The sequence below is a fragment of the Terrapene carolina genome, unplaced genomic scaffold (assembly GCF_002925995.2).
Source record: "Terrapene carolina triunguis isolate 2854851 unplaced genomic scaffold, T_m_triunguis-2.0 Scaffold68, whole genome shotgun sequence".
In the NCBI taxonomy this organism is placed as follows: Eukaryota; Metazoa; Chordata; order Testudines; family Emydidae; genus Terrapene; species Terrapene triunguis.
The window spans coordinates 53,103,816-53,130,986 of record NW_020664419.1 but is presented as its reverse complement, the minus strand read 5'-3'; the positions used below and the strand labels follow the sequence as shown (position 1 = coordinate 53,130,986).

General features: G+C 44.5%; 1 pseudogene; it reads left to right on the top strand.

Moving 5' to 3' along the window:
• The first annotated feature begins 17,732 nt into the window (after positions 1-17,732).
• LOC115271175 lies at positions 17,733-17,942 on the top strand (annotated as a pseudogene).
• The last annotated feature ends 9,229 nt before the right edge of the window (positions 17,943-27,171 follow it).

Genomic DNA, 27,171 nt, shown 5'->3' with positions numbered 1-27,171 from the left:
AGGGGAGCGGGTGTCAGACGAGAGGGGTAGTAGTGGGAGGAGAGTGGGGGTCAGACCAGAGGGGTAGTAGCGGGTGGGGAGCGGGTATCAGACTAGGGGGGCAGTAGTGGGAGGGGAGTGGGTGTCAGACCAGAGGGGCAGTAGCGGGACGGGAGCAGGTGTCAGACTAGGGGGGCAGTAGTGGGAGGGGAGCGGGTGTCAGACCAGAGGGGCAGTAGTGGGAGGGGAGCGGGTGTCGGGCTAGAAGGTTAGTAGTCGTGGGCAGCCTCCTCAACTTCCTAGATTCCCAGACCCAACAAGGCCTCCAAGATCAATTGGCCTATTCACTCCTCTACATGGGCAAGAGCTTACACACACACACACACACACACACACCCCAGGGGTGCGCAAACTTTTCGGCCCGAAGGCCACATCAGGGAATAGAAATTGTATGGAGGACCATGAATGCTCACAAAATTGGGGTTGGGGTGTGAGAGAGGGTGAGGGCTCTGCTTGGGGTTGCAGGCTCTGGGGTGGGGCTGGGGATGAGGAGTTTGGGGCGTAGGAGGGTGTTCTGGCCTGGGACCGAGGGCTTCAGAGTGGGATCAGGCCTGGGGCAGGGGTGCGGGAAGGGGTGCAGGTTCCGGCTGGGGGTGTGGGCTCTGGGGATGAGAGGTTTGGGGTGCAGAAGGGTGGTCCGTGCTGGGATCGAGGGGTTTGGAGAGTGGGAGGGGGATCAGGGCTGGGGCAGGGGGTTGGGGCGTGGGGAGAGGCTCAGGGGTGCAGGCTCCGAGCGGCGCTTACTTCAAGCTGCTCCTGGAAGCAGTGGCATGTCCCTTCTCCAGCTCCTACGTGTGGAGTGGCCCCGACCCTCAGAGCGGGACCATGCCACGGCTTACGGGAGCTGCATGGTGTGGCCCCCAACCCAGCGCCCCAGCTGGAGCGCCAGAGCGGGGCCAACCCACGTGTTGCAGCCCTCGACCCAGCGCCCCAGCAGGAGCTTGCAGGCTGGCTTAAAATAAATAAATGGAGATATACCTAGCTCATAGAGCCAGAAGGGACCTTGAAAGGTCATTGAGTCCAGCCCTCTCCCTTCACTAGGGGGACCAAGTACTGATTTTGCCCTAGATACCTAAGTGACCCCCTCAATGATTGAACTCACAACCCTGGGTTTAGCAGGCCAATGCTCAAACCACTGAGCTATCTCTCCCGTATAGTTTACCCTCCTCTGATCTACAGGATAAGCTGAGACCCCCAACCCTCCCGTAAGCCTGGACCAAATAATTGTATGATGTGGTTTTGTTTTGTTTTTTTAAGGTGGAGAAGGAGAGGACAAGGGCACTTGGCCCATCAAAACCTATCAAGTGTGACACCTTTCACATGACACTCATGCTTTTGGCAGGCAAAGTGTCAAACTCTCCCAGCCCTTAGTATTACACGCCTGACACTTCCCAGTACGTGATCCAGTTTTCAGCTGCTCATATCTTTGCAGCACTATAACCTTTAGGGCTGAATTTTTCCATGCCTGGTGTCTGCGTCAGGCTGAAGTATTTTGGAGAGTTTGGAAGCTAAAATGGTTCAGCTGTTTCTGAGAATGAGTTTACAGAAAAATTCATTATTTTACCCATGCTAAAAATAAATTCTGATGACCTTTTCCTTGAAGAGCTTTACCATCTGCATACTTGGGGCCAGGACTTTGAAATTTGGCAGTGCGGTGCCCTTTTTGATAGTGACGTGCCTTGTTCCATCATTGTGAAAATCAGCCCAAATCTGGCCAAGTTATAAACTTCACTAAAAAAATTTCAAGTTCACACATGTTCAGTAGATGTTTGTTAGAGTGGCAGCTAAATTTTCTGAAGATTCCATCCTTAAGCCAGAGGTCTTGTGGAAAAAATAATATGTGATCATGTAATCAAAGACTGCATCATAATACAGATGCACAAGAGGGCCAAATTAAGGTTCCATGAGCAATCTTGATTCTAGCATTTCCTAATTTTGTGTAAGACTTTGCAATCTTTTATTGTAAGTATTTTTATGGTAATTTTAAACTAAAAGATAAAGAAATTCCAAATGTCCTTTATACTGGGGAAATCTGCCCTGGGCTGGGAGCCAGAAGGTTTGGTCTCAACGACTGAATACTGGTAATATTTCTGTAAAGCTCACAGGTCTTATTATTGACATCACATCTTCAGCTCCGGAGGTAGAAACTATCATTCCCCCATTTTATATATAGGAAAACAGAGGTTATACAAGATCTGGCAGACCTGAATATTAACACAGTTAGGAAGAGAACCCAGGTCTCTAACATTACAGCCTCAAGTCCCTTCCACTCAACCTTTCAAAATAAATGTGCCAAAATGATGAGCTTAGTTATTCTGCTACTAAACCACACTCTGCTCCCAGAGCCAGGAACAGAACCAAGGATCATACCCACCATTTCACTGCTGTCTCACAAATAAGAGTAGCCATACTGGGTCAGACTAATGGTCCATCTAGCTCAGTATCCTATCTTCCAACAGTGGCCAATGCCAGATGCATCAAAGGAATTAACAGAACAGGACAATTATCAAGTGATTCATCCCCTTTTCTCCATTCCCAGCATCTTGCAGTCAGAGGCTTAGGGACACCCAGAGCATGGGGTTGCATCCTTGACCATCTTGGCTAATAGCCATTGGTGGACCTATCCTCCATAAACTTACCTAATTTTTTTTTTGTACCCAGTTATAGTTCTGGCATTCACAACATCCCTGGCAACGAGTTCCACAGGTTCACTGTATGTTTTGTGAAGAAGTACTTTCTTATGTTTGTTTTAAACCTGCTGCCTATTAATTTAATTGGATGACTCCTGGTTCCTGTGCTATGTGAAGGGGTAAATAACACTTCCGTGATCACTTCCTCCACACCATTCATGATTTTGTAGACCTCTATCTTATCCCTCCCTTAGTCATCTCTTTTCCAAGATGAAAAGACGTAGTCTTTTCAATCTCTCCTCATACAGAAGCTGTTCCATACCCCTCATCATTTTTGTTGCTCTTTTCTGTACCTTTTCCATTACTAATATATCTTTTTTGAGATGGGGTGACCAGAACTGCACACAGTATTGTGGACATACCATCCATTTGTATAGTGGCATGATATTTACGGTCTCATTTTTTTATCCCATTCCTAATGGTTCCTAACATTGTTAGTTTTTTGACTGCTGCTGCCCATTGGGCAGATGCTTTCAGAGAACTATTCACAATTACTCCAAGATCTCCTTCTTGAGTGGTAATAGCTTATTTAGACCCCATCATTTTGTCTGTATAGTTGAGATTAGGATTTCCAATATCATTTCTTTGCATGTATCAACACTGAATTTTATTTGCCGTGTTGTTGCATAGTCACCCAGTTTTGTGAGATCCCTTTGTAACTCTTTGCAGTTTGCTTTGGCCTTAACTATCTTGAGTAATTTTGTATCATCTGCAAACTTTGCCACCTCACTGTTTACCCCTTTTTCCAGATCATGTATGAATATGTTGAACAGTACTGATTCCAGTACAGATCCCTGCGGGACACTGCTATTTACTTCTCTCCATTCTGAAAACTGACCATTTATACCTTCCTTTGTTTTCTGTCTTTTAAGCAGTTATTGATTCTTGGGAGGACATTTCCTCTTATCCCATGACTGTTTACTTTGCTTAAGAGCCTTTGGTGAGGGACATTGTCAAAGGCTTTCTGAAAGTCCAAATACACTGTGATGGGTTCCCCCGGGGTGCCACTTGGAACTGGGGTACCACTGAGCCTACCTGACCCACCAGCCTGGGCCCTTTCACTGTACTGATGAGGCAAGCCAGCCAAGCCCTCCCTCAGGCTTTAGACTTCACTTAACCAGCACACATACAGGTAAGGGACACACCCATCTGCAGCTTTTCACACACATGCTGAGGTCAGCTAGAGAACTGCCCAGTACTCAAGTACACACCCCACTCTGGAGTACACACCCAAAATTATACCGTCTTTTGCTGCACAGAGAACTGTACAGCATAAACTCATGAAATTTGCCCTCTTCCTCAATGTGGAGAGAGATATGCAACAGCTTTTGCCCCCCAGTTATGAATTCTACACACTGGGTTTTAGGTAAAACAAAAACAAGTTTATTAACTACAAAAGATAGATTTTATGTGATTATAAGGGATAGCAAATAGATCAAAGCATATTACCCAGCAAATAAAACATAATCTAAGATTAATATACTAAAGAAATTGGTTACAAGTGGCTAATTCTCACCCTAACTGATGTTTTAGGCAGATTGCAGAGACTTGCTTGCAGCTTAAAACTCCAGATATTCCTTTCACAGGCCAGACACTCTCTAGCTTGGGCTCAGCCCTTCCACCCCAGCTCAGTCCTTTTTTTCTTGGGTGTTTCCAGCAGCCTTCTTTCTTGGGCGGGGAGTTAGTGAAAAATGAACTATGACGGGGATGGGGACGGGGATGGGGAGGGATAGCTCAGTGGTTTGAGCATTGGCCTGCTAAACCCAGCATTGTGAACTCAATCCTTGAGAGGGCCATTTAGGGATCTGGGGCAAAAATCTGTCTGGGGATTGGTCCTGCTTTGAGCTGGTGGTTGGACTAGATGACCTCCTGAGGTCCCTTCCAACCCTGATATTCTATGATGTCACTTCCCTCCCTTAAGTAGGCTTTGCGTATATCTGGAATCCTTTGTCTCCCAGTTTGATTCCCACCCCCAGTCAGGGGAAGAATACTAATATTATTATGGAGTCCAGTACCAGGTGACTTGGTCACATGTCCCTGCAGCCATAACTCAGGCCTTGGCTACACTTGCGAGTTACAGCGCTGTAAAGGCTCCCCCAGTGCTGTAACTCACTCCCTGTCCACACTGGCAAGGCATTTGCAGCGCTGTATCTCCGTGGTTGCAGCGCTGCATGTACTCCACCTCTCCGAGAGGAATAGCAAGTATTGCACTGCCGCTGCAGCGCTGCGGCGCCAGTGTGGCCCAATGCGCTGTGAATGGCCTCCAGAATTATTCAGCAGTATCCCACAATGCCTGTTCTAGCCACTCTGGTCATCAGTTCAAACCCTACTGCCCTGGCCTCAGGTAACCAACCATGTGACCGACCCTTTACATTCCCCTGGAATTTTAAAAATCCCCTTCCTGTTTGCTCAGCCCGGCATGGTGTGGAGTGCTATCAGCGAATCTTTCCAGGTGACCATGCCTCCACGCGCCAAGCGTGCCCCAGCATGGAGCAATGGCAAGTTGCTGGACCTCATCAGTGTTTGGGGGGAGGAAGCTGTCCAGTCCCAGCTGCGCTCCAGCCATAGGAATTACGATACCTTCGGGAAGGTATCAAAGGACATGATGGAAAGGGGACATGACCAGGACGCCCTGCAGTGCAGGATTAAAGTGAAGGAACTGCAGAGTGCCTACCGCAAAGCCCGCGATGCAAACGGCTGTGAAGGACAAACAGAAGAGCAGGTTCCCGGTAAGCGGGTTTTTTTTTCGGGAAGGAATTTTTTCGGTGCGGGCTCTTTGGGAGAGGAGGGTTAGGCATGCATGCCTAGATGCGGAATAGTGCATTGATGTGGTTTATCACATCGCGGTAATCGGCCTCGGTAATCTCCTCAAATGTCTCATCCAGAACGTGTGCAATGCGCTTGCGCAGGTTTATCGGGAGAGCCACCATGGTCCTTGTCCCAGCCAGGGTAACGTGTCCGTGCCACTGTGCCGTGAGGGGCGGGGGGACCATTGCTGCACACAGGCAAGCTGCATATGGGCCATGGCGGAAGCCGCATTGCAGTAGAAGACCCTCCCTTGCTTCCCAGGTCACCCTCAGCAGCGAGATATCATCCAGGACGAACTCCTGTGGAAAATGTTGGGACAGTGTTCAGAGTAGGTGCCCCCTGAAGCTGTTGGCTCTCCCCAAGGCACAGAAACCCAGAGGACAGTCCAGCCCTGAAACAATCAGTCCCCCTTACTCACCATTTTGAGGCTCCCGTGGGATATGTGTGCTCTGTTTCGGATGGGAAAATTATGCTATTGTGTAGACTCTGTGTGTTTTCTACTCCTTAAGTGCGGGGGGAATCATTACTCTGTCTGGTATAAACAATGCTGCCTCTGTTAAATGTTGCATTTTGCCTATACAGCTGCAGCAACCTTGAGACCTCAGCCATCCCTCTTATCGCCTGCTCAGAGACTACAAAGACTCAGGAAGAGACCGCAAAAAAGCAAAGAAGACATGCTGCAAGAAGTGATGCGGCAATCTATTAAAGAGAATGGGAAAGCACAGGACTGGAGGGAGAGAGAAAGTAGAATCCGCCAGGAAAACGCAGCGCACCGGCGGCAAAGCACCGCGCACCGGCAGCAAAGCACTGATAGGCTCATAAGCATCCTGGAGCACCAAGCAGATGCTATCTAGGAGCTGGTAGCCATGCAGAAAGAGGAGTAGTACCGCAAACGCCACCCCCCTACAGCTCTTGTCCCAAAACTCCTTCCGTTGTGCCCCACTGTCACCTCCAACCCACTTTCCCCAACTTCCGTGTTCTTCACGCCACCCGCTGCCTCCAACACCAGTATCTTCACCATCCAGCCCTGAAAACCATGACCCTTACCCTCTGCACTCAACGCCCATCACCATGCAGTATAGCTGTCCTGAAGTGCAGCACTCACTGCACAGCACACCAGACAGGACATACGCGAATCTGTGATTGTACTGTTCCCCACTCCACCCCCTTGTTTCTTTTCAATAAATATTTTTTTTTCTTTTCAATAAATGGATTCTTTGGCTTTGAAAACATTCTTTATTATTGCATAAAGTAAAAGACTCCTTAGCCCAGGAAATAAACAGGCACTGCAAATCTGCTTGTCTGCTAAGCAGACACTGATTCCTAAAGATTGGAACTACTGCACTTCACTCCCGTGCAGGGCACCAGATATCACTGCTGGTTTTCAGCCTCAAATTTCTCCCTCAAGGCGTCCCTAATCCTTGCAGCCCCGCGCTGGGCCCCTGTAATAGCCCTGCTCTCTGGCTGTGCAAATTCAGCCTCCAGGTGTTGAACCTCAGAGGTCCATGCCTGAGTGAAGCTTTCACCCTTCCCTTCACAAATATTATGGAGGGCACAGCACGCGGATATAACCGCGGGGATGCTGTTTTCGGCCAAGTCCAGCTTCCCATACAGAGATCGCCAGCGGCCCTTTAAACGGCCAAAGGCACACTCCACAGTCATTCGGCATCGGCTCAGCCTGTAGTTGAACCGTTCCTTGCTGCTGTCAAGGCTCCCTGTGTAGGGTTTCATGAGCCATGGCATTAACGGGTAAGCGGAATCTCCAAGGATCAAATGGGCATTTCAACTTCCCCTACTGTGATCTTCCGCTCTGGAAAAAAAGTCCCAGCCTGCATCTTCCTGAACAGCCAAGTGTTCCGAAAGATGCGTGCGTCATGCACCTTTCCAGGCCAGCCTGTGTTAATGTCAATGAAACGCCCACGGTGATCCACAAGCACCTGGAGAACCATAGAGAAATACCCCTTTCGATTAACATACTCGGATCCTAGGTGGGGTGGTGCCAGAATAGGAATGTGCGTCCCATCTATCGCCCCTCCACAGTTAGGGAACCCCATTTGTGCAAAGCCATTCACTATTTCCTGCACGTTACCCAGAGTCACGGTTCTTCTGAGTAGGATGCGATTAATGGCCTTGCAAACTTGCATCAACACGATTCCAACAGTCGACTTTCCCACTCCGAACTGGTTTGCGACCGACCGGTAGCTGTCTGGAGTTGCCAGCTTCCAGATTGCAATAGCTACCCACTTCTCCACTGGCAGGGCAGCTCTCAATCTCGTGTCCTTGAGCCGCAGGGTGGGGGCGAGCTCCTCACACAGTCCCATGAAAAGTGGATTTTCTCATCTGAAAGTTCTGCAGCCACTGCTCGTCATCCCAGACTTCCATGACAATGTGATCCCACCACTCGGTGCTTGTTTCCCGAGCCCAAAAGCGGCGTTCCACGGTGCTGAGCATGTCCGTGAATGCCACAAGCAATTTCGTGTCGTATGCGTTACGCGGCTCGATAGCATCGTCGGACTCCTCACCCTCACTCTCACTGTCACTTTGGATCTTAAGGACTAGTTGGACAGCCAAACGTGACGTGCTGGCGAGACTTGTCAGCATACGCCTCAGCAGTTCGGACTCCATTTCCCGCAGACAGATCGTGCTGCACAGAAACCGTTGAAAGATGGCGCCAAAGGTGGACGGAAACAAAGGGATTTCTGGGATGGGAAGCGATGCATCATGGGGCATTGGGACAGGACCCAGAATCCCCCGCACCCACGCCCCCTTCCCACAACCCATGGCGCCAGAATGGGAAAAGGTGCTCTGTGGGATAGCTGCCCATAATGCACCGCTCCCAATAGCACTGCAATTGCCGCAAATGTGGGCACGACAGTGCGCTGGGCAGCTGTCAGTGTGGACAGACTGCAGCACTTTCCCTACTCAGCTGCACGAAGTCAGGTTTAACTCACAGCGCTGTACATCTGCAAGTGTAGCCAAGGCCTCAGAGGCTGTTTGTAGCGTTCTCAGGAAAGCGTCCCCAGTGGGAGATTAGCATCTTCTAAGACCTATTGTTCTCCCTAATGGTCCATTGACTTGTTTCCCGCTAGCCATCTAGACTGATTGCATTCTGTCTAGTGGGCGTTCCCTATGTGTAAACACAATTTGTAGTACAGATACATAGTCAATATTCCTAACTTGAGATGCAGAAATGATACATGCATACAAGTAGGATAATCATATTCAGTAAATCATAACCTTTCCAATTATATCTCACATGTCTTATCTTGCACAAAATACATCATTATTATGCCATACTCATATCGTAACAATATCTCTATGAAGAATATGGGGGCATAGTGTCACATACACTATATCCACTGGATCACCCTTGACCACCATGTCCTCAAAGAATTCTAATAGGTTGGGGAGGCATGATTTTCCTTTGCAAAAACCTTATTGACTCTTCACCAACATATCATGTTCATCTATGTATCTGATAATTCTGTTCTTTACTATAGTTTCAAACAGTTTGCCTGGTACTGAAGTTAGGCTTGCCAGCCTGTAATTGCCAGGATCACCTTTTGACCCTTTTTAAAATATTAGTGTCACATTAGCTTCCTCCAGTCATTTGGTATAGTTATAGTTATAGTTAGATAACCATTGGCAAAGCATGTTTTGTGTTGCTCTTCTATGGATTGGTCCACACAGAGGATAACAGCCTAGCTCTGCAACTGGTTTCTCCTTTAGTTCAAGTAAGTAAGTCTGTTCTGAGGATCTTAAGACCCTTGGTTCAAACCCTACTGACCATCTGGTAGGGAAAAAATTGTATATAGTAAAGGCTGTGTTAGAATGTGTTAGAATTATGATTCCATGGGGAATCTTATTTTTTCCCCTTTCCTAATTTTTGTGTTGATTGATTTTAAAACCTTACTGTTTAATATAGTTTAATGTAATATATAAAATTCTCACAAATTAGTGGGAGAAGCCTGGAAAAATTGTAGTTGTTGAAATTATGTTGCTAAACATTGTGCTTAAATTTGGATAACATGTTAATTTTGTTGTTGTATTTGTATTGCTTGCATTTTGGTTAAAGGGAGCTCTTCCTTTAGGAACAGAGTTGAAACTGAAATTACATGTTGTAGCGAGGCGGTCTGGCTCCCCGCCACCCTGGAGGGGGACAAGCCTCCCTGGACACCAAAGTGGGCGGAGCCAGCAAACCCTGTGCCCGCCCCTCAGAGGTCAAGGCGCAGGACAGGAATTATAAAAGCCCAGAGCTCACTTGAAGCTCAGCCACCGGAGAGACCAGACGCCTGTGGTGTAGCTCCCAGTGGGGAGACCACAGCGATCGGCGGCTGAACCGAGGACTGGCCAGACCAGCCAACGCCTGATGCTAGCCTGAGCCTAGGGACGCTACCAAGCCTACCGCTTGCCCATTACCCTGAGGAACTGCCAGGCCTACCATTTGCCAGTTACCCCGAGGAGCTGCCAAACCAACTGCTTGCCAGTTACCCCGAGGAGCCCAGGGTGTATGACCCTGTGGAGGACGCTGTCTGGATCCAGGTACCTCTAGAGGGGGAGGTAGGAAGTAGCCCGGGGGCAGCCTACCTGAGTCTGGCTGCAACACTGCCAGAGCCAATGTCAGTGTGTTGCGGTCAGGAGCCCCACTGACACAGCAGCGGGTCTTCTGCTGCTGCTAGGGCCCCGGGCTGGGACGCAGTGAAGTGGGTGGGCCTGCGTCCCCCCTGCATCCCCCTCTCCCCAGCTGCTCAAAGCCAGGATCCTGGGGATTTGCTGTTGAACCTGTTTGCTCAGCCCCTGTCTGAGGGCCTGAGCTACTGACTGTTTGTTGCCCCGCCCTGACTCAGGGCCTGGGCTTGGTACTATTGAACTGTTTGCTCAGACCCTGCCAGAGGGTCGGAGCTGCTGACTGTTTGCCGCACAGCCAAGCTAATTCCCCGACACACCTGACCCAAGTAGCGAGGCAGTCTGGCTCCCCACCACCCCGGAGGGGGACGAGCCCCGGTCGAACTTCCCTACACATGTATAAATGGAGTACAGGTAAAGGAATAGGGAATGTACTGTGGTTGAGGATGGGTAGATATTCTGTTTTGTGGCTGATGAGTGAGAAAGGAGGAGTTTTTTTTTTAATGAGTGGGTTTCTGAGAAACATTTAGATTTATTTTACAACTGGTATTAATATCATTAAACACAAGATATGTACACTAGAAACCTGAATGATTTTTTTGTACCTTTTATTGTACCTTCATCCTCCCATCTCCATTTTCCTTTTATTTCTTTGTTGCTAACTACTGCTTTGTATTGTATACTTAGATTGCAAGTTCTTCCGGGTTGGGACTATTTAATCATGTGTACAATACCTAACACAATGGGTCCTCATTCCAGATTGAGGCACTGCAGTTATGTAAGGAAGCCTTCTGGAAAATCCTGAGACATCATGGAATTCTAGCAAAGATTATTAATTTGATAAAAGCGTTATATGATGAGACTGTGTATGCTGCTTCAGGACAGAGAGTGGAAACCTGGAATGGTTTAAGATTGTCGCTGGTGTAAGGCAAGGTTGCGTGCTATCCCCACTTCTTTTCTGCATTGTCATTGACTTTGTGATGAGAAGAGCCATGGCTGAAGACACTGGTATTGTTTGGGCAAAATATAAGCTGTGAGACCTAGATTTTGCAGATAGTCATACTGGTTACCAGCTTGGGTGGAACGAAAAGACTCTTTATAAGCATACAAACAGAAGCTGCTAAAGTGAAATTTTGCATCAGTATCCAGAAGAGTAAGATCATAGAGATATGAGAGAATGCTGTCAACAGTGGCAGATGTGAGATTGATTGATTGAGAAGAGTACAAAAGAGTTGATGATTTTATCTTTGAAGTACAATGTCTGCTAATGGCTAGCTCGCAAAGTGAAAGCCAGGATCAGAAAAGCCAGTGAAGCATTTTCCTGATTGTCAAACATCTGGAAAAGGAAGAAGATACATCTATACCCTAAAATGAGATTAAATAATACTACTGTCTTCCCAACACTATACCTCAGAAATGTGGCAGATAGTGGAAGTCCATAACAGGAAGATGAATGCATTTCACCAGCTTTATTTAAGAAATATCTTGGGCATTTATGGGTCAGCAGCCTGTGAACCCAACGATCAGACAGAGATGGCTACCCCAAGGCAGATGCCACATGGTGGGAAAAGAAGGTGTAGAGGACAAAGAATGACTTATTGCAAGATGATTGAAAAGGATGCTGTTGTCATGGACATGACTTATGATGGAGTCAAACACCTAACTCTGGACAGACAACAGTGGGGAAAATGGGTTACCTCTAGATTCTAAGTCTAAGTAAGTGTAACTTATATAAAGAGTCACTTTTAGTCATGTGATATTTGCTTTTCTTTCTGGAACAGGCTGGGTACCTCAGAGTCTATTTATGACAATAGCCAATACTCCTGGTGCTGCTAAGGTGGCTGGGTGTGTGGGGTTTGGGGCGGAGGGTTGGAAATACACGCTAAAAATAGTCAACAAACTAGGAAGAAATGACAGGAAAAAATAAGCAATGATTGGTGGGAATGAGGGGAAAGAAACTTATGTGTGAGGCCAGGGGCCAATTATCTCAGTTACAAGCATGTCACCCCATTGATGTCAATGGGATTGCAGTTATGTACATAAGGGCAGAAGCTGGGACTATACCTTTCATAAAGGAGCCACCCTGTTTCCAGCTACACTGCACAGGTGACATAACAAGCAGTGTCAGCTGTTTTCCATAGAAAAACAACCCAAGCACACTGTATTCCCCTAGTGAAGTCATTGGCAGTGTAGAACCATAGCCAGCTCCTATAACACATAAGACACATAATCTTTTCCAGTGAAGCACTGATTTGGCATGCCATGCTGTGCATTTAGACGTAATGGGATTGAATTGGATAATGGAATAAAGAAAAAGAAAAGTCATTAATTATAAAAAATTCATTTCCCCTGTTTTATTTCCTCTAGTGTTTGTGTTTTTCCTGTCTCGAAAAAAATGCTTCTAACAGTTTTAGATTTGGAGCAAAGTATCAATTATAAACCTGTATAATTTGTATGGGTTTCAAGAGGCTGGCAGAAACTATTTGACCTCAAATGGTAAGGGTGAACAGGGAGAGGTTGGCCTGTGGACAGGAGAAAAGAGTTTCTTTGCTTTGAATTGTTAATTACAATTTTAACACCCCCACAAAAGCTCTGGGATCTGCAGCCCATTAGTTGAAAAACACTGTATTAAAGTATTGTTGCATGGGACTTTTTGTTTGTGTTGGTACACTTGAAAGAATAAACTGTATTCTGTACCTTGTGATTTTCAGGAAGAATACAGTGTAACTTCTAACTGCCATTCCATAGAAGCAACTGTTTCATCGTATTATTCGTTACATCTATGTGCAGTAGCATGATAAGGACATGAGGAGGTTGACTGTTAAGCATCTTCCATCTGAGTCTCAGGGGTCGCTGCAGGAATCTGACACTGAGTGTTATGATGGAAAACATTTGGAAATGCCAGTTTTCACAGGAGAAAAAAACCTAAGGCCCTCACCACTTATGGGAATTAAGGTCCTGTGAATTTTTTTGTAAGTGTACGCAGGGACTGAATGAACTTTCCCCTGACATCTAGTGATGAGCTGAGGGAAATACTTCAGGAGCAGACTGTGTTTGCATAGGCACGCCTACTCTGCCTACAGCATGATGACACTCCTTTGCCAAAATAATCACTTTTGGGTAATGTTGGGCTACAGATCACTTTAGTATTGACTGCAGGGGGAATGCAATGTTGTTTTGCTTACTGTATGAGTAAAGGGCAGCCTGCCCTGATTGAGGGGATCATTTGAAACTGAACCTCATCCACTAAGCAGGGAGTAGGTATGCCAAAGCCTGGTGGAGATGGGCGGGGAGTGTGGATGGTGCCTAAGGAGTCCTAGACACCAATTGACTGTCCCCTACTGGTGTTTAAAGACAGAGCTGATTAGACTCAACTGAGAGTTACAGTTTCTGCTCAGTGATTACCAGAGGTAATTCATTGACAAGCAGCTCTAGGGGCTATGCCTTAGACCTGGTGTAGGGACCAGAAGCAAAATGAAAGGAAATGCAGAGGTTGTACTGGCAATGAGGTTTCCTGCTAACCAGTTAAATCATTGTATTGTTAAGAAGATGCCCTAGAACCTGGCCCTTGTTGCTGCCGACGCCACCTGGCAGAAGGGTTACATAAGTATTATGATAATTAGTCCCAAGGGCCTAGTTAAATCTCGTCCTAGGTCAATCTATTTTGTTTAGTTAAATTCATCCTGCAGTTTCATTTGACTACAACATTCTTCGCTTCCACTTCTAAACTGTAATGCTGTGTTCTACATGTCTCTACACAGAGGGGCTGGGCCTGCTCTTTAACCCTCGATTGGCTGCATTTATGGTGGTTTGTAATTCTTGCCTACATTATACAGAAGCATATACCCTTATCTCAGTTCCTCTAGATTTACACCTGTCACATAGTTTGTAAAGCAAATTTATCATGGTGGAAAGATATATATATTCATATGAGACACTTTCTTTACTAAAGGGACGCATACTTCATTGGTTATGTAAGTCAAACTCGGAGGAGCTGGAATGCAGTCTCTGCTCCTGTACATGTAGCAATTTTTCAGGACACTGCCAGTAAATCTAAATTTTTATTGTGATGTCATCTAAGCCACTCCTCTTCTTCTCTTTGTTGTTTTATCAGCAGCTTCTTCTTAAAAGTTCCCATTTGGTGCTCCAGGCAAAGGAATCTCTCTGCTTGTAACACCAAATGGACATCATTTAGATTAACTAAAACAGTTTTCACTGGGTGAAGTTAAATGACCTTGCATGAGCCAGGTATAGTGTGGAGGGAGCTCCAATGCAAATCTTCAGTATCACTCCTACTCAGGGCCGCCGAGAGTGGGTTCAGGCCCTGGTGAAAAAAAATTTCGGGCCCCCCAGCAAGGGCGGACTGGCTAAACAGGGCTGACGAGAGCGGGGGAAAGCCACTCAGTGTGTGTGTGTGTTTGTATATTAGACTGGCTGAATTCATTTTAATATATAATTGACAGATAATATCAATGTTTATTTTTAAGGATTTTTTTTAAATTGACATCTCTTTAAATTTTCACAGTTGTGGAAAATTATGGGAGGGGTCAGACAATCACTAGTTATTGACAGTAGACATTGAGATTTTAAAAAGTTAAAGCTTTATAACCTTTAAATCACAAATTGTCAAAAATCATATATCAAAATGTTGAAATATCCTTAAACTCTAAGTTCCCAAGGAGCATTTTTCTTACTTCGATTATCTGTAAATTTTGAGAATCATCAATGAAAATATTTTGTTGGTTGGTGCTTGGTGAAAGCGAGGGACCCGCCGCCAAAGAGCCCGAGGTGCCGCCCCTTCCCCTTGGCTGTCCCAAGCACCTGCTTGCTCAGCTGGTGCCTGGAGCCAGCCCTGGAAAGATGTCTTGTAGGTCTATCAAGACTAAATGAATGTAATTTTGGGATTAAAAAGATTCCAAGACAAGTAATGGGGATGCCCGTAGAATAAATTTCTCAGAACAGGTAAACACAGCAGAAGTCAGGCCCACAGTAATCTTTTATGTGCATTTTTCTTGCTGACTGTATAGGTTACACTGATGAGCCAGAATTTGAATACTATTGTGAAATCCCTAAACAAATCCTATTTTAAGTAAAAAAGAAAGCTGCATTTTATTTTTGTTTTATGCCATGGTATTTGGTACCAGGAAGTAGTGTCTGACACATGAATGGGTCTGAATCGTGACTCTGTAGGTAAATATTGTCCTGTTTAGAATAAAATAAATAAAACCACACAGAAGGGAAAATTACTCAAAAATTACTGTCAAACAAGATAGATTTCATCTTATGTCATAATCCAATAAAAAGTAACCTGTGGGAGTGATTTTATTTAGGTCAGTGTTCTATATAAGGAACAGGAAATGTTTATTCCAGACTCTAAACAAACACATTTTTACAGCTCTTGGAGGTACAGAACACAGCACACTGCTTGTAACCACAGTAATAGACTTAAATGTGAAAAAAAAATGTTTCCTGCTTCACACAGAATTTGAGGCAGCTGCCAGTTATCAGCTGAAGCAAGTAGACCGTCAATAGAAGTATGGAAGATAAATAGAAAAGCAATCTAGAAACCCTGGAGACATACTAAACCTCCTTCAGGTAGGTCACTCAGGTAGGTCACTGATCAACTCAGTTCCACAACTCTGTGTCACATCTACTGCTGAAAGGACAGCAACAGTTTTACTGTTCATGCCTGTCAGCTCTAGAATGATATTCAACATACTATTGGAAATGCTGTTTGACATATTCAATTACAAAAATCACTAACACAGTAAAGTGAAGGATCATACCCATAAATGACATCTGACCAAAATCTCAATCACAATGACCCCACACTCAATTACAGTTGATTGAATATGAAACAATACACAACTCAAGGCATACAAATTCTATTATATGCATATTGTTAGTACGGCAATCACAAAAGAGTATTCATGTCACAGAAGAGTCACTGATGCTGATTCTCAGAGGAGCACATGATATCATCTGTTCTTGGTGTAACTCACATTCTTCTTTAGAGGGTTGGGTATAACTTCATTTTTTTTCCCAGTGAGAGCCACAGAAGCAAGAGGTTCTCCTTGATGATTAGAAGAATCTGATGGTATTAACTATACAGTTCAAACAGTAATACAACATATATTTATATTCAAATCACCATTCAAATCTCTGACTATGAAGTGCACTGATCTGACACATGCATTCTTAACAACTGAATCATTGATAAATAATCTTGCTGGGTTATTAGATGGCATGACTGAGTTGTAGGGAAATAAAGTTAGGAGAGTTATAGTGAGAGTGAGTACCAAAGAAAAGTCTGTAAATGGCTCCCTTCCAATAAAGTAGTGCTAGAATGAATCCATTGTCATCTGTCTTTATTTTGTTAATCCATTCTGGTGGACACCAAAAACTGGCTGAAGGTACTGAGATGTGAACACTTAATGGCAGAATTCTTTGGAGATGAACAAAAAATAAAAGACTATTGCCCAATTTGTTTGAAAGTGATTTTAAAAATCTGTGTACAATAAAAAAAGTTATGAATCATCCTGTAGATTTATGCTGAAGGATAATAATCTGGAGACACATCAGTTAAATATATTTTAAATGTTAACCAGTGTCATTGCCTTGTTATTTAGAGGAAGAACACTTAACCAAAAATAGCATCGTGTCTTATATCTGACACAATACAAATTAACAATTATGTAAGAGTATCTGGTGTGTAAAAAGACTTCATATCCCTTAATTACTTCCATATGTAGTTCCAAGGAGGATGGCATGTATAAAAAGTAACCCATTTACATACTCCAAATTGGGGAAAGTCCTAGTTGCTTACTATCTATTGCTTTACATGTAGCTTTAATATATCCCTGAACAATAAATAGTATGATTATGTAAATTCATAGTTTCAAATATTGACTAAAGATGTTTTATCCTAGACTTCTCATTGCATGACCAATTTAAATAAGCAAATGTCAAAAAATCAGAGTTAACATGGAAGTAGAAACCTTAATTTTTGCATATGCTGATATTTTGGGGGCTGATTCTCTTTTCATATACACAAATGTAACTATTGGCACAATCTACACCAGTCTGAATTAGGTCTTTTTATTATAACTTCCCAGTCTGAATGATGTGGAACTGTAGGTTTAGGTCATGGCTCTGTATTCCATGACATCCCCATTCCCATTGATTTCAAAGGTCATTTTGGTTGTAGTAGGGATGTAGGAGCATTCCCTTAACCTGCTTGCCAGTTTCACTTGAGTGTGTGTGTGTGTGTAGGGTTTTCAGGAGGAAAAAAGCAATTGAAAGGGAAGAGAGAGGCAAAAATATAAACAAATTTTATCCCTGTGAGGTTCTAGGAGGTACAGGTACATTTGTTATAGAGTAAGCCCCTAATCTAGCAAAGTACTATTTGCAAGCAAGATTTTAACACTTAGGCATTTTTGCTGTAACTGGTACAGAAAGCATGTTAATTATCCTAGCCTTTTTTATACAGGAAAAAGTTGTTGTTTTTTATTTGTCAGCATTCCAGCTGACTTTTTTCTCCACTCAAAATATAAGCAAAAATTTCCAGCCATGGAAATTGTCTGCTCCAAAAGTGAATTTTTTGTCAAAGCTGGTCACCAGCAGCTCTACTGGAGCCACCCCAGGAAGTTCGGCCAGGGCTCCCGCTCGTGCCGCGTGTGCTCGAACCGCCACGGCCTGATCCGCAAGTACAGGCTGAACATGTGTCAGCAGTGCTTCCGCCAGTACGCCAAGGACATCGGCTTCATCAAGTTGGACTAAACACTTCTCAAAACGATTAGTACTAATTGTTTTGTAATTTTAACCATTATAAGTCACTTTAATGGTGAATCAAGATTACATATTGTGACAGACCCAGACCAGTGCGGTACAGGAGTCTGGTAGAGGGCAAATATACTGGTCACTGGATGAGTAGTTTTCTGTTCCCTGAGTGACCAGAGCAGGGGCTGCACTAGAGTAATCAGGAACCTGCTAGAACCAGTTAAGGCAGGCAAGCTAATTAGGACACCTGGAGCCAATTAAGAAGAAGCTGCTAGAATCAATTAAGGCAGGCTAATCAGGGCACCTGGGTTTTAAAAGGAGCTCACTTCAGTTTGTGGTGGGAGTGTGAGGAGCTGGGAGCAAGAGGCAGGGCCGGCTCTGGATTTTTTGCTGCCCCAGGCAAAAAAGCCTCTGGCCGCCCCCACCCCATGGGGGGAGGGCGGCCGGAGCCCCGGGGCGAGGGCGGCGAGCCCCGGCGGGGGCTCCGCTCTCCCCCCGGCGGCCGGGGGGAGGGCGCCGGAGGGGAGGGCGGCCGTAGCCCTGGGAGGAGGGCGGCGAGCCCCAGCGAGGGCTCGCCTCTCCCCCCGGCGGCCAGAGCGCCGGGGGCAGGGCGGCGAGCCCCGGCGGGGGCTCGGCTCTCCCCCCGGCAGCCAGAGCGTCGGGGGCAGGGCGGCGAAAGGGCGGCGAGCCCGGCTGTGGCCCCGCTCTCCCCGGCGGCCGGAGCGCCGCACCGCCCCGCTCCAGGTGCCGCCCCAAGCACCAGCTTGGTTGCCTGGTGCCTGGAGCCGGCCCTGGCAAGAGGCGCAAGGAGCTGAGAGTGTGCTGCTGGAGGACTGAGGCGCACAAGCGTTATCAGACACCAGGAGGAAGGTCCTGTGGTGAGAATAAGGAAGGTGTTTGGAGGAGGCCATGGGGAAGTAGCCCAGGGAGTTGTAGCTGTCATGCAGCTGTTACAGGAGGCACTATAGACAGCTGCAGTCCACAGGGCCCTGGGCTGGAACCTGGAGTAGAGGGTGGGCCTGGGTTTCCCCCAAACCTCCAATTGACCTGGACTGTGGGTTCTTCCAGAGGGGAAGGTCTCTGGGCTGTTCCCCAACCCACATGGTGAATCTGAGGCAAGAAAATCCACCAATAAGCGCAGGACCCACCAAGATAGAGGAGGAACTTTGTCACAATATGTAACAGCTAAACATGAGAAAGTGGCATCCTCTAGGGTCTTTTTTGATTTTCAAAATGATACTCTACATTTATACTGCTTAGAGTTGTAACAATGTTTATACAAATTGTTGAAATACTTTGATTGAACAGAGACCAAAACGACTCAAGAAGTAAAATCAAAGGCCTGTCTCCCTGTGCTATGTTGCTGTAATTGACATCAGTTGAGACACTTGAGCAGGGTGTCTCAGTTTAATCAGCAAGGGAGCTGCTGGCAGAGTGTTCTCTGAACTTTGGATCTCTTATTAGGACTGGCCAGAACATAGAATTTCTGTTCCATGGGAAATTCCAAACTTTCAACAACAAAAAGTTGCTCTTTGGAACAAAATCTTGTGGTTTTTAAGTTTCCTGCAGAATGAAGTTGGGGGGGGGGGGTCCAAATTTTTTGTTTTGAAAAATTGAAGTGACATTCCATTTAGACTTTTTCAAACAAAAAATTGATGAGACTCCCCAAGTTTCCCAGAGCTCTGGCTGCCCACCTGGTGGGCTATGCAGCAGCTGGGAGCCTGTAAACCCTGACAGTCCCAGCTTGAGCCTGTGCTGCCGGGCTCCCAGCTGCATAGCAGGGAGTGTGGAAACCCTGAAAGCCCTAGTGCTCATAGGGCTTCCAGGGTCACAGCTCAGAGGCAGCCTGTTGAGCAGGAGGGTTTTCAGAAAACTTGCCTAGGTCTGCTGGACAATCAAAACTGATACAGTTCTGGAAAAGATTTCAACAAATCACCACTTTCTGACAGAAAAACATTCAGTCAAATTGTCTGACTGGCTTCCTCTTTCATCCCTCTCTGACTTGGTCTCTTGACATCTGAACACACTGTAAAGCTTATCTATCGGTCTAATCTTTTGGGGAAGGAACAACTGTGCTGCCAGTATGGATTTGTGTTTATTTTCAGCTTGGTCATTTTTTCCTAGAGGGGGTAAGTGAAATTATTGGATATGCAATTAGTAAGAATTATATGTATTTTAAATTGCCTCTATCCTAGGGAAGACCCTTTTCGTTTGTTTTTTTTAAAGAAATCAAAGTAAATAAATAATGTCAGTGCAAGATATTCGGGTGAAATCCTATGACTCCATATCAAGTGTCTTCCCTTTTTATTCCTCCTGACAACAGCAAAACCTTTAACAAAGGAGTGTTTGCACATATACTAATCCAAATTCCTAATTAAGGTGAGCAAATTATTTTTTGATGCGCCCAATATCCTTGACTCATCAAGGTAACAATTGGGAATGATAAATCAACTCTCGAATTCAAAGTAGCTTGGAATAAACGGTAATTAGGACATCTGGCATAAACAATCATTCTTCAAAGGGAACATTTAAATTTGTTATTCACTGCATTCAAAGTACAACAATACATAAAACGAATCAGAGGTACTGTACATCTTGCCTCCATGTCTTTATTTAAAATCATGATTTTCCCCACAAGTCACCAGGTGATAATCACAATTTCTCCCTTCATAAAATAGTGGGCCAAACCTTCAGCTAGTGTGAACTGGTGTAGCTTCTTTGAAATGTGGCCTATTTGGCTCACTATATTTTGCACACTTCAAACAAACAGTCTCAACCTTAAATGAGTTTGTTTTCCTTAATGGTGAGGTCAAGGAAATGGGTTTTTCTTGTAATTCGAAAGTCACTTGAGTTTGTAAAAGAGATTTAAGATATAGCAAAATGTTTAAGTTTTTCCTGCAGAAGGTGAACTCTGGAGAAGAAATCTTTGTGAAGTTCTTCCTTATGGAGTTTCCCTACATTGTTCCATTGTGAGGCATACCGGGGTGGAGTTTACCTCCCTTGTGGGGCAAGCGACAGGCTACTCATCCAAACCCATTGCCTTCTAAGGGATATGCAGCAGGGCAGGTCATGTGCTCTGAAGTCCTGTGCCTCTGCAGGTGCTCTGGTGTCTGGCATGCTTCTGCCCCACTGCACCCTCCCTAATCCTTAGCAACATGGCTCTAGTGAACCTGCACTACCAGGAACATGCCATGGCCACAGCAGCTGCCAGGAGTCCTGGGGTGTGCTTTGTGAAAAACCTTCTCCCGTGAAGATCAGAGGGACTAGGGATGATGTCCATCTGCCCAGTCCAAGGCCCACCCAATCTTCTGCTTTCCTAGAGTTAATCCCAGACAGACCTAAGGCTTGCCCTCTGCAACACCCAGCATTATGAGGTGCTACAGGCAGTAAAACAGTTCATATTCCGGGACTGGCCACATTGCAAGGAGCAAATGCCACAGGTGGTTACCCCCTACTACCAGAAGAGTGATCAGCTGCATGTGTGCAAAATGGGATTTTGTTTAAAGATGACTGAGCAGCAGTCGCAGCAGATTTAAAAGCTCATGAAATCTGCCCCCTCCCTCAATGTGGAGAAAGATATGCATAGCTCCTCTCCTCACCCCCAGTTATGAATTGCACAAACTGGGTTTTATAAAACAAAACAAGTTTATTAACTACAAAGGATAGATTTTAAGTGATTATAAAGGAAAGCAAACAGATCAAAGCAGATTACTGAGCAAATAAAACAAACAGGCAAACTAAGCTTAATACACTAAAGAAACTGGCTACAAATAGTAATTCCTCACCCTAAATGTTGTTTTAAGCAGGTTACAGAATTTCTTTGTGGACAGGCAGCTCTTGCTTGCAGCTTAAAACTCCAGGTATATCCTTCATGGGCCAGACACCACTCCTAGCCTGAGTTCAGTACTCCCCCCCACCCTTTCCCCTTTGTCTTTGTTCCTTAGATTTTTTCCAACAGTTATCCTGGGTGGGGAGTCAATGAAGAATGAACCAAGATTAACTCACTCCCCAGCTTTAAATAGGATTTGCATCTCAAAGGCATCTCATCCTGCCTTCTGCACAGAAAGACCACCCTAACACTAACAGAACTATCATATCAAATACACCTCTACCCCGATATAACGCTGTCCTCAGGAGCCAAAAAAATCTTACCGCATTATAGGTGAAACCGTGTTATATCGAACTTGCTTTGATCCATTGCTGATGCTCCCCGTAATGACTGGATGTGGTGTAGCAGCCTCTCCTCCACTGGCACCCTCTGCTGACAGCTGCTTGAGCTCTGTGGTGGTCTACTTCTTCTCATGACTGAGCCCTATGGCCAGGTGCAGGGCCAGCTCCAGGCACCAGCGCAGCAAGCAGGTGCTTGGGGCGCCCAACGGAAAGGGGCGGCACGTCCGGCTCTTCGGCGGCAATTCGTCGGCAGGTCCCTCACTCCCTCTCGGAGCGAAGGACTTGCCGCCGAAGACTGAAGCAGCAGCGGTAGAGCAGATCGCAATCACGGCTTTTTTTATTTTATTTTTTGCTGCTTGGGGAGGCAAAAACCCTGGAGCCGGCCCTGGCCCGGTGACATTAGTCTTACCCCTTACAGGGAAAACAAAGAGTCAAATAAACTAAACTCTAATAAACATAATTCCTCGACCCCTTCCTGGGCTCGGGAGGGTAGCTCTCCTGCTCTTGTGCAGAGCAATACCTACCAGGGCTCCAAATTCATCACTCCTTCCCCTTGGGTCAGATTGTTTCCTAGCCACCTTTTCCAGTGGACCAGTAAGAGAAACCATGCCCTCCCACTTCTCCAGGTTCCAATCCAAGGACCCTGTGGCAAACAACTAACATCTGCTCCTTCGGACAACTTGGTGCTTCCCTGGACTTCTTCCTAACTTGACTTTCCTTCAGGCCCCATAACCATATCTCCTCCCTAGGCTTATTGTACTTCTACTTCTCTCTGGGTCTTTCTTCCACATTCTACTGGCAGAGAAGACTTCTCCTTCTCTCTCTCCTACAACCTCTTTCTTATCTAGGCTTCCTCCCTTTATGTTCACCCCAGCTCCTCCCACAGCTGGGCTTCATCTGCAGTTGGGCCTGGCATCTGCAAGTGCAATCAGGTGTTCTAGTTGCTGTCTGTCTTATCTCTTTCATTACCTGTATGGGGGGTACACACTCTGTGATGGGGTCTAAGAAGGGAATACAATGCAGACACCTTGCATCCCCCACATAGCTCTGTGGATCTCTGACTACACCAGCAGGGGTGTTTTGTGGGTTTGGGCAAGCTGTGGGAGGGTGGATGGGGGCCTGGCTTGTATATTCACAAATTCCTTGTGGCAGAGGTGATGGCTGCAGTTACCACAGAGGTTATTATACACACTGAAGCATGGACTTGATATTCTAGGGGAGGATTCTTTTCTGCATAGGGCATCCCTGTGCCAAGACTGTTTACTTGGGCTTGGCACAGGTAAGAAGATGTGGTACTCAACTATTTTCTGCTTTGACAGTGAACAAATTTTCTTCCTCCTAAATATTAAAACAATAGTTTCTGTTTCTTACAACTTTCATCAAATGCTTAGCTAACCAGAGTTAGCTCTAATTGCTTTGCAGGATGTGTTGGCTTTTGCCACATATCACATAAGTGAGGTTCATGTGCATCTTATTTACTCAAATTGTCAATTCTCTGGTTCTTTGAATGGCAATTTTTTTTGCACTAATGCAATTGCATTTGCTGAGTAATTTCTCATATCACAACAAATGTACAGTGAAAGTAATATTTGTTAAACAAGATCAACCTGCGATCTTTTAGCACTGGTACAGATCACTTAAGCAATGTCTAATAAAATCTGGCATGACTTTCAAAGTGGGCTAAATAGAATTTTACATAACCTGAGCTCTGTTAATTTCTATTCATTTCCCAGTGGGAATTCTTAAAAGAAAGCTCTAATGATGGCAGTAATGCAGGCACTCTTATTGAAAAAATCCCAGCCAAAAACACTTTGAGTTTGATTTTCTGCTAGTCAACGGGATTCCTGCTTGTACTAGTTCTATATAATAAACTGTGTCTTCATAAACCACGTGTAAGCCCTGTGGCCTGATACCTCTTTGGTTGTGTAGGGGGTGACGTTTTGCTGAAGTTTTTTCCAAAGGTTTGCTGCTGGTAGTGGTATTTGTATAAAGTCAAAGGCACTCAGAATAGCAAATGAGTACCTTTTTACTGTTAACAATCCCAAGTAAATCAAATTCTAAGCGCACTTGTGACAAATTTCAATATTAAAAAAGAAATATAGATCCCAATTCACAATGTTCTTAAACACATAAGTAATCCCAGTTAAATCAGCGGGAATACACATGCTTAATTGAAGGCACATGATTAAGTACCTCAGTGTATCAGGACCTAATAGTTTAGACTGATCTACCATCCTTGATACATGCCACAATTGTGCCTACTTCTTACAACAAGTTGAATCTATGTCATTTTGTCTGACAAAGTTGTTAAATCATTGGAGTTTGGGGATGGAGCTAATTTCTTTATGGCCCAGATGAAACAACAGATGGAATTTTGGAAATAAAAATTAAATTGAATACAGACACAGAAATTCAGGAAAAGGAAGAAAGTTATTTAGTAAAGGGCACTCACATAGTACAAACTCTAAAACATGACCATATAAACCAGGAAAACAGAAAAGTGCTGCAATCATTTCCTGTAGGTCTCTCCCAGACTCCCTTCCAGACTAATGGATTTCATTTGCTCCATTTTATTAAAGATTTTGTTTAAAGATGTTGTCTGACAGGGATCACCTTTTATTTCAGAGCCCCAGTTGTATGACTTACAATAGGTTATATTCCCATTACATGGCAGGGATTAGTATTCACTCCCTCTAGTGACTACTGTTACACAAATGACCCCAAAGAACCTAGGGAGGAGTTGGGCCTACGTATCCTGTTTTATTGAGGTCTGTATCATAAGTTGGAGCCTTGTTGAAATAAGAGTGGGTAAAAAACAGCAAGAGGTCATTTTAACCTATAAAATGTGTTACAGAAATTTGTTTTTGAAAGAAAGTACAGAATGGAATCAAATAAATGATGTAAACTACATTTGTTTAAAAGAACTACTGATTGTGGCATTTCAAGGCTCATAGTGAAGCCATAGAATTGTCTTAGTAATAAACTAAGATTTTGTTAAAATGAAAGGAAGTGCATATGTAGAACCACCAGATGTTTATTCTGATTGGTTCATTTTGATACAACAGAGTTGCCATCCCTTTTGAACATGCTTTTCAGGGTACCTGTTGGACAACTTATTTTGGAGTCATTACACTGCATGTTGTTAGTAGCAGGGATCGTTAACCAGTATCACTATCCTGGCACCATCTGGAACCCAGAGATTCATTACTGAGGGTCTCTTTTTCCTGACCCTAAAAGATGTTCTAACCCAACTAGACAAGGAGAGGGAACCAGACAACATCAGGTCAGTTCCAGGATCAGGGAGAGGGGAAAGGTGGTTTAAAACCTTTGCTTCTTCTACTCTCATCTTCACCAAGCTATTAAGTCTTTAAATTTTAGTCCTTTTCCCTTCCTACAAGTGCCTGTGGAGTGGAATTTAATAGGACAGTAACAATGGGAGGAGATCAAGGCAGAAGCAGGACTTGGAAGTAGAAAGAGAACCACAGAGGAGTGAAGACAGAAGTGAAACTATGGTAAAAACTACAGCATGACGGAGGATGTAAAGGGGAGTCTAAAATAGGGCTTTCATAATATAGTGAAGGTTTCAGCCTTACCAATGGTGACTTGACCATGCTCCTGTAATATAGTTGTGGAGATTAAAAAGAAAAAAAGCAGCTGTTAATCTTATGAATAGCATCTTGTTCAGGCCTTTATTTTTGATAGCACATGAATAGAATAATGAATTCTGAGCACAGTAGAACAGCATATTAAATTTATATGTATACATTTAGGTTTGTAGTTTTTAAGACAAATATATATTTTTGTCAACAGAACTGTGTACATATAAACATATAATTTGTCAGGTCTGTTGCCAATCATATATTTGTCTTAAAGTTTACAAAAATAAATGTCACCCTATTTTTATTAATTATACTTCACTTCTTGTAACAACAATTGCATACTAACCTCTGTAAAGCACAATAAAATTGGAATATCAAACTATATATGTCCAGTGAAAATATAAATCCTGGAAGGATGACAATTTAATTATTTCTTATTGACTTGCTGGGATTTCAAAATTAGCACATTATTTTGGAATGCAGTTCTTGGAGAGAGTTACGGAAACATATTGTCATTCTCTTGTATATCATTGGCTAGAAAATTATTGTAGAAAGTTAGTTAATGGTGACAGATACCAGAATTTTCAAATGACTTCTTGACAAAACATAAAAAGTAACAGGAGATAGTGTAGGGTATTATCAAAAGAAAAAAACCATTATTTTGTATTAAATAAAATATAGTTCAATATTGAAATAATATTCAGGAAAGGAATAGCAGTTACCCCTCAAAAATGTGTATTGGATATTTAAGTAATTTTTGCACTATGACTTTTGCAAGAAGCACTCCCTTTTGTTGATTTTGTAGTTACAGGAAGCAAGACAGGCTTCCTAGTGGAAAGCATCGCAATATATATATACTCTGTACTGTCAGAGTGCTTTTCTTTAGTTCAAACCCAGCTCCCTTCTACGTACCTAAATGGATGTTAAAATCTTTTTAAAAAAACATTGGGGGTAATTACCACTGTCCTGTCCAGCATTACCTGCTGCAGTAAAACCAACTTTAAGCAAGGATCCATCTGCACTGATTCCCATTGGTTTCAGTGGGACTGTGTAGGTTTAAGAATCCTGTGCAGGCAAATCATGTTGTATGCAGTGTATTTCCACTTCAACTCTGTTATGAGTGTTTTGGATAGTTTGTGTGGAAGGTGCTCTACAAGTAATGGCCTGATGTGGAAAGGTGCTGATCAGGCCCTTTAGTATCCATCTACATTGCAATTAAACACCCTTGGCTGGCCCGTGTCAGCTGACTTGGGCTTGTGGGGCTCGGGCTATGGGTCTGTTTAATTGTAGTGTAGACATTTGGCCTTGGGCTGAAGCCCAAGCTCTCTGACTTTCTCACGTTTCAGAGTCCCAAAGTCTAGGCTGTGAGACTGGAGCAACCCCTAGGGTTACGATATTTCAAGTTCCCAAATAGAAGACACTACCAGGGGGGAGGAGGAACTGGAGGGGGTATTTAGGGG